Here is a 13,129-nt window from a genome sequence, read left to right on the forward strand (position 1 = left end):
GGTGGGAGGGCTCAAGAAGTACATTTTTCGCATTGCGTGAAGGTCTAGAGCACAGGTTTCCAAACTTTTCATGTTGGTGACACACCCTTTTGTGAAAAAATTTCAGGGACACAGTAACGCGAGGAAGCGCAGCGAGCGAGCCTGAACCACCTATGGTGGGTTTGGGCCCCACACACACACACCCCACCCCACTCACAACCCCACACACACCACCCCACACATACACACCCCACACACACACCCCACACACACAACCCCGCACACCCCCCCCCCACCCCCACCCCCCTACACACACACACACACACACACACACCACCCCCCCCCACACACAGAGACTTGAAGGGCACTGTTAAAGGGTACTAGTGAGGGAATCAGTGGCGGAGGTGGCCTTTCCCTCCATCTGTCTCCCTCCGACTCTCTCCCTCCCTCTCTCTCTGTCTCAATCCCTCTCTGTCTCACTCCTTTTCTGTCTCACTCCTTCTCTGTCTCACTCCTTCTCTGTCTCACTCCCTCTCTGTCTTCCTCCCTCTGTCTCACTCCCTCTCCATCTGACTGTCTCCCTCCCTCCCTGTCTCCCTCCCTCCCTGTCTCTCTCCCTCTCTGTCTCTCTCCCTCTCTGTCTCTCTCCCTCTCTGTCTCACTACCTCTCTGTCTCACTCCCTCTCCTTCCGACTGTCTCCCTCCCTTTGTCTCCCTCTCTCTCTGTCTCACTCTCTCTCCCTCATTTGTAATATCCTTGCAAAAGGGGTCAAAACAATAGTGCACAGGTGCCGATTCCCTCTGAAAACCAAGATTACAATATTTTTATAAGCCAAACTGAATATATATAAATATTCCTCGGCTTCTTGGAAAAATATTGGGAATTCATTGGGAAATTAAAAATGCTACAATGTATGGCTAGGTACGTTCTGAAAGAAATCTTCAAAGAAGGTGTGCAATTCATAAGTGACAGTGTGCATTAATCTGGGATGCTTCCCTTCCTACGAGCCAGAGCATGGGTTCTATACGTTACCTTTCAAGTTCTCCGATAGCAAGGTCACAATATTTCACCAATCTGCAGAATTGCTGTACATCTTGACCCAGCACACACAATGCAGTCGCCTCATTAATAGTGTGTATCCCCAATTTTAAGAAACAGGGCCTTATTAACTAATTCTGAGCCCTAATAAGAGGAGACACAGAGTTTAAGAGGGAATGAATCACAAATATAGTTACAACCGCAATAATATTTACAGTGCTTTGAGCCTTGTTATTTCCAGCTCACTCATACGTCTCCCGAGAGAAGTTAGAACCTGATTTGTATAAATGTAATTCTTTTCTCAGATTTTTCAAGTGACTCTTTGGCCATTCCCTTGAGGGAGATGTAGCTCTGATGACTGTTCCAATCTTTGTTAAGTCTTGAATCGTTTATAATTCTGGTAAGATTCGTGATGACATTTGTAACATGCATTTTTAAATCAGTACAACGCTACTTCCCTGAGAAATTCTTGAGCAGGCCTACTACAACTTTTTTTTCTCCAGACACTATTTAATGAAAAGTAAAATCGCCCATCCTAGTTAAATTAGTAAGCCTAAATTCCAATCTTAATTGACTGACTTGAACATACTTGGAAGCCCCGAACCATATCAGACTGCGGTGGACAAGACTGTCTCCGGATCTTTTTTTAATTTAGAGCCATATGAAAAGAAGCAATATCGAATAGATGGAAAGAATTTTGCTCTGAAAAGTTCCAGGATAGAATCTACACATGGGCTACTTAATTTAAAATACATCTGGTGTAGATAGTACTGCACGTAGCATGCCCTGTTTATCTCTGCCTTATATTGAATTGTGGCACGTTTTCCGGGGGAACACACACAGCCGCACCCAAGCAGTTCACAGGTCTTTAAAAGACCATTATTCATATTATGGCCCCTGCAGCGCCACTCTGCCTGTTGCTGGAAGGCCCGCGGGGGTGATGTAAACAGCATGCTAAAACCGGGACATTTGGATCCGCACCCGAGCACTTCACAAGTCGTTAAAGACTTTGCATGTTAATAGGGCTTTGTTGTTGCTTCGCCCCTTCTAAGAGCCCCTGCAGCGCGACTCTGCCGATGCGACACACCTACATATGTGGCGCGACACAGGAATGTGTCGCGCCACATAGTTTGGAAAGCTGTGGTCTAGAGCCTTCTGAGATTTTAAGTTTATTTGCCAGGTATCGAGGGGAGGAAGTGTGCAAGGGTTTGTGGGTGTTACAGGCAGTCTTGAAGACTGACCTTGCTTTGATGGGAAGCAATCGAAGAGAAAACAGTATGGGTGTGATGTGGTCACTTCTTTTGGCCCCCAAAGACAAAATGAGCCACTGAATGGAGTACGGATTTGAGACGGGAAAGGTGGGATTTCGTGAGGCCAGCAAGCAGCAGAGAATTGCAATAGTCCAATCTGTAGTGGGGGGACTTTGGAGTGTCGCGTGGCCTAGTGTTAGGCTGGAGCGCGCAAGGACAGACACTCAGGCCACACAGGTTGCCCGGTGGGAAGTGACGTCCCCGAGCGGCCGCCCTTCATTTATTGGATCCCCGCAGGCCACGCCTGGCCTGCGGATGTAGGGATGCGTGGAAGAAAAAAACTAGACCGCCCACCATTACATCCCTATCCAACTTGATTCTTTAATTGCAAACAGTTTGTTCAACACTGCAAATGATTCAAAAATGTCTTTTTGTCACATATGCAAAACAAACAGTACTTGCGTTAGTTCTGGCCAACGAGTCTTGGGCATCATCAGCATGCATAGTCTCTCAGCCGCTGGCTCGGTTGGGGATTTGGCCTCAGGCTGTATCGCTGCGAGCTGGCACGCCCTCCTGTGCAGTTCTGGCCAGGGCTCTCGGAGTCAGCCTCGCGTGAAGTGGAGCCGGATGGTTCAGGGCTCTCTCCGGCTGGGCTGCTCTCGGACTCTTCTACTTCTTCGCTGACCACTGACGTGGCTCCAGGGCTTGGTGTTTGGTTCGAAGTCTCCCGGCGTTGTTCTGGCAGGACCTCCTTGAACCATGATGTGTTCCTTGATACTTCTTTTGTTCCCTTTTGGGCAGTTACCATCGTGCCATGACTCACGGTGACAGTCAAAGTACCAGGTTCATAGTGCGTTTGGAATTTTCCTCCTTGGCGCCGGTTGCGTAGGAGGACAGCCGTTCCTTGGCTGAGTCTTCTTGGGGTGGCTCGCTGTCGGATGCTTGCTTCTTGATTTTGTCGTCGTCTCCGCTCTTGTGCTCCGTCCGCGTCTAGCAAGGGTGGTGACCATCCCGGGCAGGTGGGGAGCAAGTCTCGGCGAGGGCCATGGAGCATCAGAGCCCACGGGCTCTGCTGGGTCGTACAGTGAGGGGTACTCTGATACTCTCTCAGGAATTCGTGGAGCCTGTGTTCTGGGTCCACTTGCACCGCCACGGTGATGCGGAACACTTTGTTTAGCGTGCGCATAAAACGTTCTACGTCTCCGTTGGCTTGGGGCCACTGTGGTGTGATGTGACGATGCGATATGCCTCATTGTTGTAGGAACATCGCAAAGACCTTTTCTAACACTGGTCCAACATGGTTGAATGCTGTCGACACGATGGGCTCGACTACGGGATACTTGGAGTAGGCGTCTATGATGACAAGTGTGTGTTTCCCCCCTGGGAAGCTCCCGAAATCCACGCTTACTTTGGATCACGGTACAGAACAGGCTTCTTCGGTGATGACCAGGAGGGGCATCTCCGGGCCACTCGTCAGCAGGCACAACGGGCATCTTCTGATGTACTCTTCCACCATGTCCTCCAGTTCTGGGAACCAGACCTTTTCCCTCATTGGTGACTTCATCTTGGTGGTTCCTTGGTGTCCCCCGTGTGCTAGTTGGACAGCCCGTTTCTTGAGGCTCTGAGGGATGACTAGCCGGGGTCCTCTTAGCAGGATGCCATCTTCGGTGGCACTCAACTCATGCCGGACTCGCCACATTTTTGTGAGGAGTTCCTGATCCTCCAGGGTCCACGAGTTGGCTTGATGGAGATAGTTGGTCCAAGAGCCCTCTTGTACAGCTCCCAGTGTTTTGGCATATGCCACATCGGTAGTGGCCGCATCTTTCACCTCGTCCAGGGATATGCACTGGGGGCACGATGTGAGGGCTACCCAGTGAGCAAACTCTTTGCCGTCTTTGTCCTCGTCAAGCACCTCCGCTTGAGTGAGGTGTCTCGAGAGGAAGTCGGCGGGGTTCTTGGACCCCGGGCGGTATATCACTTCCATCTCGTACGATTGTAGTTGGACCGCCCACCACTTGATGCGTGGGGGTGGATGTGGTACTGTCCCATTAAACAATGTAACCAACGGTTGATGATCGGTGACCATAGTGAATGGGTGTTCCCGGAGGTGTAAGTGAAAATGGTTACAGGGCCATTTGATGGCGAGCGCCTCACGCTCGATCTGGGCATACATCGCTTCTGTCGGGGTGAGGGACTTACTGGTGAATGCCAGGGCGGCCCACTGGCCCGGTTCTCTCTCTTGAGCTAGCACAGCTCCCAGCCCTACTGGGCTTGCGTCCACCAGTACTTCCATCCATTTCGCAGGGTCGAAATACGCTAGCGTGGCTTCTCCCAGGAGGGCATCTTTTATACCTTGGAACGCCTCTTCCTCCTTCGGGCCCAATTGCCAGGTCGAGTCTGCTTTCGTGAGGGCTCGTAGTGGTTCACTTCGGGTGGCTAACCCTGGCATGAACCTCCCGCAGTAGGTGGCCATTCCTAGGAAGCTTCTTACTTCCGTCGGTGTTGTGGGAGTATCCTTGATGGCTTGCGACTTCCTCGGGTCTACTTGTATGCCCTCCTGTCTTTTTTTGGGGGGGGGGGTTTGAAAGTTCTTTATTTTCAAACACTTAGATCGCACAGCCATTTGCCTACAACCCTGGGGCCCACAGCGTACATTTCCCCCCCTTTATTGCATGGTTTACACAGCTGTTTAGCCGACATCCCTAGGGCCCGGCAGCATACAGTTAGTTGTACATTCTCGCTATATAATTACACATTTTGATTCTGTGTGTGCAAAACCATGTATTGTACAAAACTTATATTTCTAACAAACTTCTAAAAAAGAACCCTAACCTCCCCCTAAGCCCCCCTCTTGTTCCATCCTAATATGTCAGTGCCCTTCTGCAAGTCTCATAATATAGAATATGCGCAGTTGTCTACCAACTATCCTGTCTCATGTTTTGTTTGTTGTCTCATTGTGTTTTGTCCTTTGACATATATCCCTACAGCCAACCCTTGATCATAGTAACCTTCTCTACTTTACACCCTGATATTACAGTTATGATTTAGCCATTACTAAGGAGATCCGCTCCTCCCGTTCCCAGCCACATTGCGAATGGCCCCCAAATGTCTACTGGTCTAGACCTGTCAGGCATCAGGTCCCAATAATTCATCAGTTGGTCTCTGAAATACATCGCCAAATTTATCTATTCGGCTACTGTAGGAGGGTTGCTTTTTTTCCAATGTATGTCGACCTGCCGTTTAGCTAACAGCAGCAACATAGCCGCGAGTTTGCGGGAGCACCTAGTGGGGTCAGGTGTATAGGAGTGTCGAGTATGTCAACAATGTGTCAACCAGTTTCAGTCCAATACCGGGCTATCGGACCACAATACCATGCCAAATGTAAAAAAGTTGCATCTAGCGCCCCGCATCTCCAGCATCTCGTGATCTGCTGTAGGCCCATGCGATGTAATTGAATCGGTGTACGATATATTCTGTGCAAGAAGTTAAAATGTATGAACCTCAGTCGGTAGTTAGATTAAAGGTGTTCCAATTGCGAACAGCAAAAACTCCATTGCCCATCAGTTATCACGGAGTCAATTTCACTCTCCCAGTGTACTTTGGACTGGCTAGTAGTTATAGGTTAGTGTTTTTGTGTCACCCTGTATATACGTGTTATCAATTTACGAGAAGAAGGGTTCGCTAAAACATCCTCCAGGGCAGCTAAAGTGGGGGGGCTCTTTCGGGAACTCTGTGTATCTAGCTCTGCTGGCCGCCCTCAGCTGATAGTACAGCAACATATCCGATGCCGAAGGTGCCTGCTGCTTACACATCTGCTGGAGTGTAAGAAATTTGCCTTCCGGATACAAATTACTGCCTTGAATAAGGCCATGGGCCTGTGCCCTCTTTGTAGTAGCTTTGTCTTTCAATGGTGCTAATAGTGGATTACCCCCCAGTGGCATGGAAGGCGCGTAAAGCTCACTGTGACCCGCCCTCTTAGCTATACCCCTCCATGCCCAGCGTGTTGTTTCCATTGTGTCAATTTCCATATTGGGCCATTTGTAGGGGCAATACAGCGCTGTATTTAACGGAGTAGGTTCAACTCTATCTCATTCTATCGCTACATGTGGTTGAAACGGTGTAGAGTGTTGCCAAAAGTGTAGATATTGCGCTTGCGTGCTGTATGCATAGAGTTCAAAGTCAGGTGCTCCGAGACCGCCCTGTTCAAAGGGAAGTGTGCGCAGGTTCCAGGAGACCCGGGGTTGCCTCTCCGCCCATGCCAGACCAATAATACTTGAGCGGAGTCGCCTAAAAAACGGAGTATTCAGGGGCATAGGTATGTTCACAAACAAATAAAGAAGCTTGGGGAGTATCACCATTTTTATAATGGCTATTCTACCCATAAGAGACAGTGGAAGTTTACTCCATCCTTGGACTTTGCTGTTTATCCAATCCATAACTTTACCATAATTGGTTAGTCATATTTCCTGCATATTTCTGCTTATCCATATACCCAGGTAACGCACTTCGCCCGACGCCCACTCAATGGGAAATTCAGTGTCGCAATGGGCCGTGTCGTCCGTGAGCGGCAGCAAAGTAGATTTTTGCCAGTTAATTTGGATACCCGTCAAACCACCAAACCGAACCATTTCCCTCATTATTACATCAAAATTCTCTCTGGGATTTACTAGGTACACTGTCATATCGTCTGCATACATCGATATTAATAGCCCCCTGGATGTAAAAACCTATGCGTCTGTGTGTGTGGTGTTGGCGAAGTCTGGCCGCTAGTGGTTCTGTTGCAATGGCGAATAGCAGTGGCGAGAGTGGACATCCCTGCCTTGTCCCTCTTGTAATACCAAACGGTTCTGATATTTGCCCGTTAACCCTCACGCGTGCCATTGGCATATTGTATATCACCGCTAACTGGCTAATAAACATTGGGCTTAGTACTAATTTAGGCAGGAGGGTAAACAGGTATTTCCATTCCAAGGAGTCGAACGCCTTAGTGGCATCCAACAAGGCTGCTATAGCCTGGACATGTGGGGATAAGTAGCGCAATAGCCCAAACAGCGTTCTCAGATTATGTGCAGTTGAGCGACCCGGAATAAACCCGGATTGATCAGGCAATGCTATTTGCGGTAGCATTGATTGTAATCTGTTCGCGAGCAACTTGGCGTAAATCTTGGCATCCAAATTAATTAATGACAATGGCCGGTATGACTCTGGCCTGGAGGGGTTCTTGTCAGATTTTAACAGTGTGATGATAGTGGCTTCTCTGAGGGTGGGAGGCAGTATTCCTGTTTCCATTGTTTCTATATATACTCGCAATAGATACGGAGCTAATCTATCGGCATATTCTTTATAAAAGGCTGCTGTGAGACCGTCCGAGCCTGGAGATTTATCTGCCGGCATCCCTCCGATCACCTGTTTTATGTCTTCTATCTTAATAGGCATATCCATATATTCCCTGGCCCCCCCTATTGAACGAGGCCAGGGCTACAGTGTCTAGGTATTCATCTATCACTGACTGGGCCGGTTTAGTTTGGGAGGTGTACAGCTGTTTGTAGAAATGGGTCATTGTGTGCAAGAGTTGCTGGGCGTTCGTACTGTTTCATCAGACTCTGTGTGAAGTTCGGTTATATAATTTACTCCCCTCGGGGTTCTAAGCAGTCCATCCATTGTTTTCCCAGCCCTGTCCCCTTCCCCGTATCTCCTTGCTTGTGCGTATTTCCCCAAGTAAGCTGTCTCCTGCTCCGCCTCCTCCTGATATTCCATCAATTTTGATCTCAACTGAGCCAGGTCAATAGGTGTAGGGGTCTGTTGGACTGAGCGTTCTAATTCCCCTATTTCGCGTTCCAGTCTGTCTAGTGTGTTACGTATATCCCTCAGAACCCCGGTTTTGAGTACCATGCAATTGCCCCTAATCACCACCTTGAAGGCTTCCCAAAGTGTGCCCGGCGAATTGACCGTACCCTCGTTCAGTGAGAAATAATCCACTATTTTTTCTCTTAGTTCTGCACGGAATACTTGGTCTCTTAGCGCACCAGTCGGAAATGGCCAGGCAAACGGCTGGCGATATTGTGGCGGGATCTGTAGCGTCAAGAGGATGGGCGTATGGTCTGATTGAGTTCTTGATAGGTGGGAGGCATCCGCGACCCAAACGTGTATGTCCCTAGTCACAAGCCAGAAATCCAGCCTCGACCATGCATTACGATGATGTGTCATGCAAGTGCCCTCCCGAGCTGTCGGGTTTTGCAGTCTCCAGGGGTCTACCAAGCCAAGATCGTCCATAATTCCTACCAGCATATCTGCTGCACGTGGATGGTGGTCGCGGGCCGCTCCCTGTCTGTCCAGTGATGGTGACAGCACAACATTGAAGTCCCCACCCCACAACACCGCCACATTGTCTAATGTATGGATTTTCTGCCGTATAGTTTGAAAAAAGTCAGGATTATCCGTGTTAGGCCCGTATGTGTTTACTAGCACTACCGGTGTGTCATAGAGTGTGCCTATTAATAATATGTATCGTCCCTCTCTATCGCGTATGATGTGATGAGTTTTCCAATGCAGTCCTCTACGGATCAGTATCGCCACCCCCCTTGAATAATTCGAGAATCCTGATTCCACCACCTCGCCCCACCTAGAGTGTTTCAGAGCGGGAATCGCCGCAGGCACCAAGTGGGTCTCTTGTAACAGACAGATATCTATCGAGTGGCGTTGGAGGTAAGAATGTACAAGTCTGGCCTTTCTATGATCATTCAAGCCTCTCACATTCCAGGAAAGGCTTTTAAGTGTTGTCATTGGGTGTACTTAAGACGAGCATATGTAAGACCAAAGGTCAGCTGCTTTAAGTCCGATGACCTAACCAAGGATGGTGTGAGACAGTCACCAGCCCACGAGACAACGCCCCGCATCAGACCCATCCTAACTAATGAGCTGTGACGTTGGAAGCGGCAATGTGTTTTGCGTATAGGCATATGACATGACAGTATTAAAGAAGAAAGCAAATTTACATCTCCCCCCCCACCCACACCAACCCCCCAATCAGGTTCTGTATAGCCCCTCCAAACCCCACCTATCTGCAAACAGAAGGTCCACAGTAGTGAACCCACGGGAGTCATCCCTGCGGGGTACGCAAGTTGCTGGCAAACCATCCCTGTTCTCATGACAGGGTGGCCGGGAACTGAACACTTAACCCTGATCCAATCCAATAAATTTCAATTATAGTCAAAATAGTTACTGTCCAACTGAACATGACACAAATTCCCATGCAGCATTTATACACAATAAGTCACTGCTGTGGCTGCAGACTTCGGAATATAAGACCCCAGTTACACTCTACACAGGAAACTGTACTTATCTGAACCTCCATCTCATGGGCCTCCGATCATCATTCATTGTCACTGAGAGTGCGTTCAGACTGTGTTTCACTGGCTGCTGTCTTCTTCTTATTGTCCTTTGCTAATTGTTTAGCATATGAGAGTGCCGCCTTGGCGTCAGTAAAAAAAGTAGGCTTACCTGGCCCCTGTACTCTCAATTTGGCCAGATATATCAAAGAGTATTTGGTGCCCATCTGCTGAAATTTTTTTTGTTGCAGGAATGAACTCTCTCCGGGCTGCCTGGGCCTGAAGTGTGAAGTCCGGGTATAGCGCAATATGATTGCCCTTATATTGTATATCACCTCTCTCTCTGGCCAGTCTCAATATTGTATCGCGATCTCTATAGTTGAGGACCCGTGCAAGTATGGGCCTCGCCGGCGCACCAGGTCTGGGTCTCGGACCCAGCGTACGATGTGCTCAATCAATGAGGAACATTGCCGACAGGGCTTGACCAAAAAGATCCGTCATCATGGTCTCGATGTACTTTTCCATGTTTTGGATGTCCGTGGTTTCCGCAATTCCTGTAACGCGTATATTATTGCGCCTTGACCTGGCTTCCAAATCCTCATTATTTTGTTATATAGCATACAACACGCCATCCATCTGACGTATTTTCTTGTCCATTTCGGTCTGCCCCTCCTCGGTTTCTGTCACTCTTGTTTCCAAAATGCTGACCCGCCCTTCTTGTTTCTCCATTCTCTGCGTTATACGGTCCATTCTTTCGGCCAAGGAATCCATCTTGCCATCTAGGCCTTGTTGGCTAGTTTTAAGATCCTTAAACATTTCACTTATGCTGTCGGTTGGAGGTGGGCTCGCTGCGTTTTCCGCAACTGGGTCCTGATGCGACGATTCCACGTCCGCCCCCTTCGCGGTTTTCTTGTCAAAACTGAGCCGTGGCTGTCTGGTGTCCGGCTTCCCCATTTTATCCTCTACTCCACACCACAGTCGTGAGTCCCTCTAAACGCACCACCACGTAGGCAGCTATTTTTTACAGGGAGTCAAAATTGACGTCTGATGCAGTCCAATTAAATTGCCATACGCAGGTATCTGCTTTAAGGTGTCAAATGTATTCGCCTGGCAGCCAGACCTGGACGAGTCCACAGAGTTGTTACAGGCTGCACGACACGCCAGGAGCGATCCTCCCTCTAATCCAACAGAAGCAGCTCGACGAATAGGTTCCAGCGGTATCTGTGCTGCGCTGCAGCACAATACAACGGCCACAGCAGCGCCAGCTCCCTTGTCTAAATGGGCTGCTAATATCGTCCTCCAGTTCGCGCAATGTACTGCCTTCAGTAGCGCTACCTTCCGTTATTCTGTGCTCTTCTTCCAAGATCTTCTATTTATGCCCTTAGTCTGAGCGCCAAAGACTGTCTCTACCAATACAGCCGTGGGAGGCTGGCCCCCCGTCAGTATGTTTTCCCCTGGTACGCTGTATCCGTGTATCGATGTTCCCGATCTGACAGCGTTGCAATCGCTTCAACCCAGGCAGAGTACCGCTCATACCCCAATTGTTAGGAGAAGGGCCAACTTCCACAGGAGCGAAGAAGAATCCCTCCACCTCCAAGACACAGCAGCAGGAATGCGATAACAAAGTATACGACACTCCTGTCTACTGTCTCCTAAAAGTATGAGGGAATTTACCCAAGGAGTGTCCACCACTCTCCTCATACGAGGGGTAACAAAAATAGCAGAAGGCGTCTCCGGGGATGGTCCAGGCTAGGAAACAAAAGCACGTTATGAACAGTCACACTCCCTATGGTTACTCTAAACACAGTGAAACATTGACAAGTGTGATTAATTATGGATCTTACCCCAAGTGTAGATCGGGCAAGCGTCATCGATGAGTCCAGGCAACAGGGAGGGGGCCAAGGAGGACTCACGAAGGACTCAACACACCTCTGACGCAAACCAAATTGTAAAGGAAGGTGAGGTGAACCGACCGGCTGACTTAAGGGGGCCAGTGCAGCGGAGCAGTAACACCAATCACCAAACACAAGCAAACCAACTCAAAAAGAAAAGGAGTGAGGGGCACCGACCGGCTGCACAGGGGGCGAGTACAGCGGAGCAGCACCCACTCAGGAGGTGAGACACCCGGCCCCTAGCAAGTCAGGGCGGAGCGCTCACTCTCGATAGGAAGCCCAAAAGAAAGGAATAAGCAAAGGAGGTAGTGCAGCCTCTGAAACAAGTAGACTGCAGAAAGTGAACTGACGACGCCCGCAAAATGCGTGAGATATAGCAGGGCGTCGCGTTCACCGGTAAAAGAAGCGGCGAAGTATTACCGCTTAACATACAGGCTCACACACACACTCGAGGAGTAGAATTCAAGGGGCAAAGGGGCTGCAACCAGGAAGAGCAGCGTCAGGAAGACAGAACTCCAGCAGAGAGCCCTCAGACGCCAGCACCAAACTCGAGCAGGAACCAGGAAGTGGGAAGGGGGCGTGGTCACCAGAAAGTAAGCCAAGCAATGACGGGAGGGCTCTGCTCCTCCTTATTCCTCTTAGGGAATGTCAATAAAGTACAGGCTCTGACACTAAGGGGCCACAATAAAGTGTCGAAACCACATTAAACACACAAGTCAAGGCTGATTTCTTACAGGCTGCACGACACGCCAGGAGCGATCCTCCCTCTAATCCAACAGAAGCAGCTCGACCAATAGGTTCCAGCGGTATATGTGCTGCGCTGCAGCACAATACAACGGCCACAGCAGCGCCAGCTCCCTTGTCTAAATGGGCTGCTAATATCGTCCTCCAGTTCACGCAATGTACTGCCTTCAGTAGCGCTACCTTCCGTTATTCTGTGCTCTTCTTCCAAGATCTTCTATTTATGCCCTTAGTCTGAGCGCCAAAGACTGTCTCTACCAATACAGCCGTGGGAGGCTGGCCCCCCGTCAGTATGTTTTCCCCTGGTACGCTGTATCCGTGTATCGATGTTCCCGATCTGACAGCGTTGCAATCGCTTCAACCCAGGCAGAGTACCGCTCATACCCCAATTACTGCTTGGCTCTTGTTGCATAGGCAAGTGTGTCCTGCGGGACCCTCAGCGCCGCGTCGGTCCTTTGCTCCCCCGCTTGAGAGCCTCCAGGTCTTCCCGTTCAGGGCCGATAGCTCGGTAGGCCGTCGTCGCTATGGGGCATCGCCACTCGAATCTGCCACTTGCCGGCACAAAATGGTGGCCCCAACTCCAGAACGCCACACACAAACTCCGGCGATCCGCCGATGCTCCAGCTCCGGCCCGCCTCCTCAGCGCCTCCGCAGCCGGAGAACGCCAACTGTATTTTCATCCGCTCTCCCGGACGCGCAAGCCCCAGCAGCCGCGGCCGCCCCGCAGGAGCGCAGCCGGAGTGCAAGCGGGAGAGCAACTCACCAAGCCACGCTCCAGCCCCTCACAAACCCACATCTGGAGTCGGGTCTATGGCCGTCCGAGGGTAAGTGCCGCCTCAGCAGTCGCTGACCTCTTTGGCTTTATTCAGTCTGCTACAGCAGTTCCGGCCTCCGGGCCCC

This window comes from Lissotriton helveticus, chromosome 6 (assembly GCF_964261635.1).
Source record: "Lissotriton helveticus chromosome 6, aLisHel1.1, whole genome shotgun sequence".
Taxonomy (NCBI): Eukaryota; Metazoa; Chordata; class Amphibia; order Caudata; family Salamandridae; genus Lissotriton; species Lissotriton helveticus.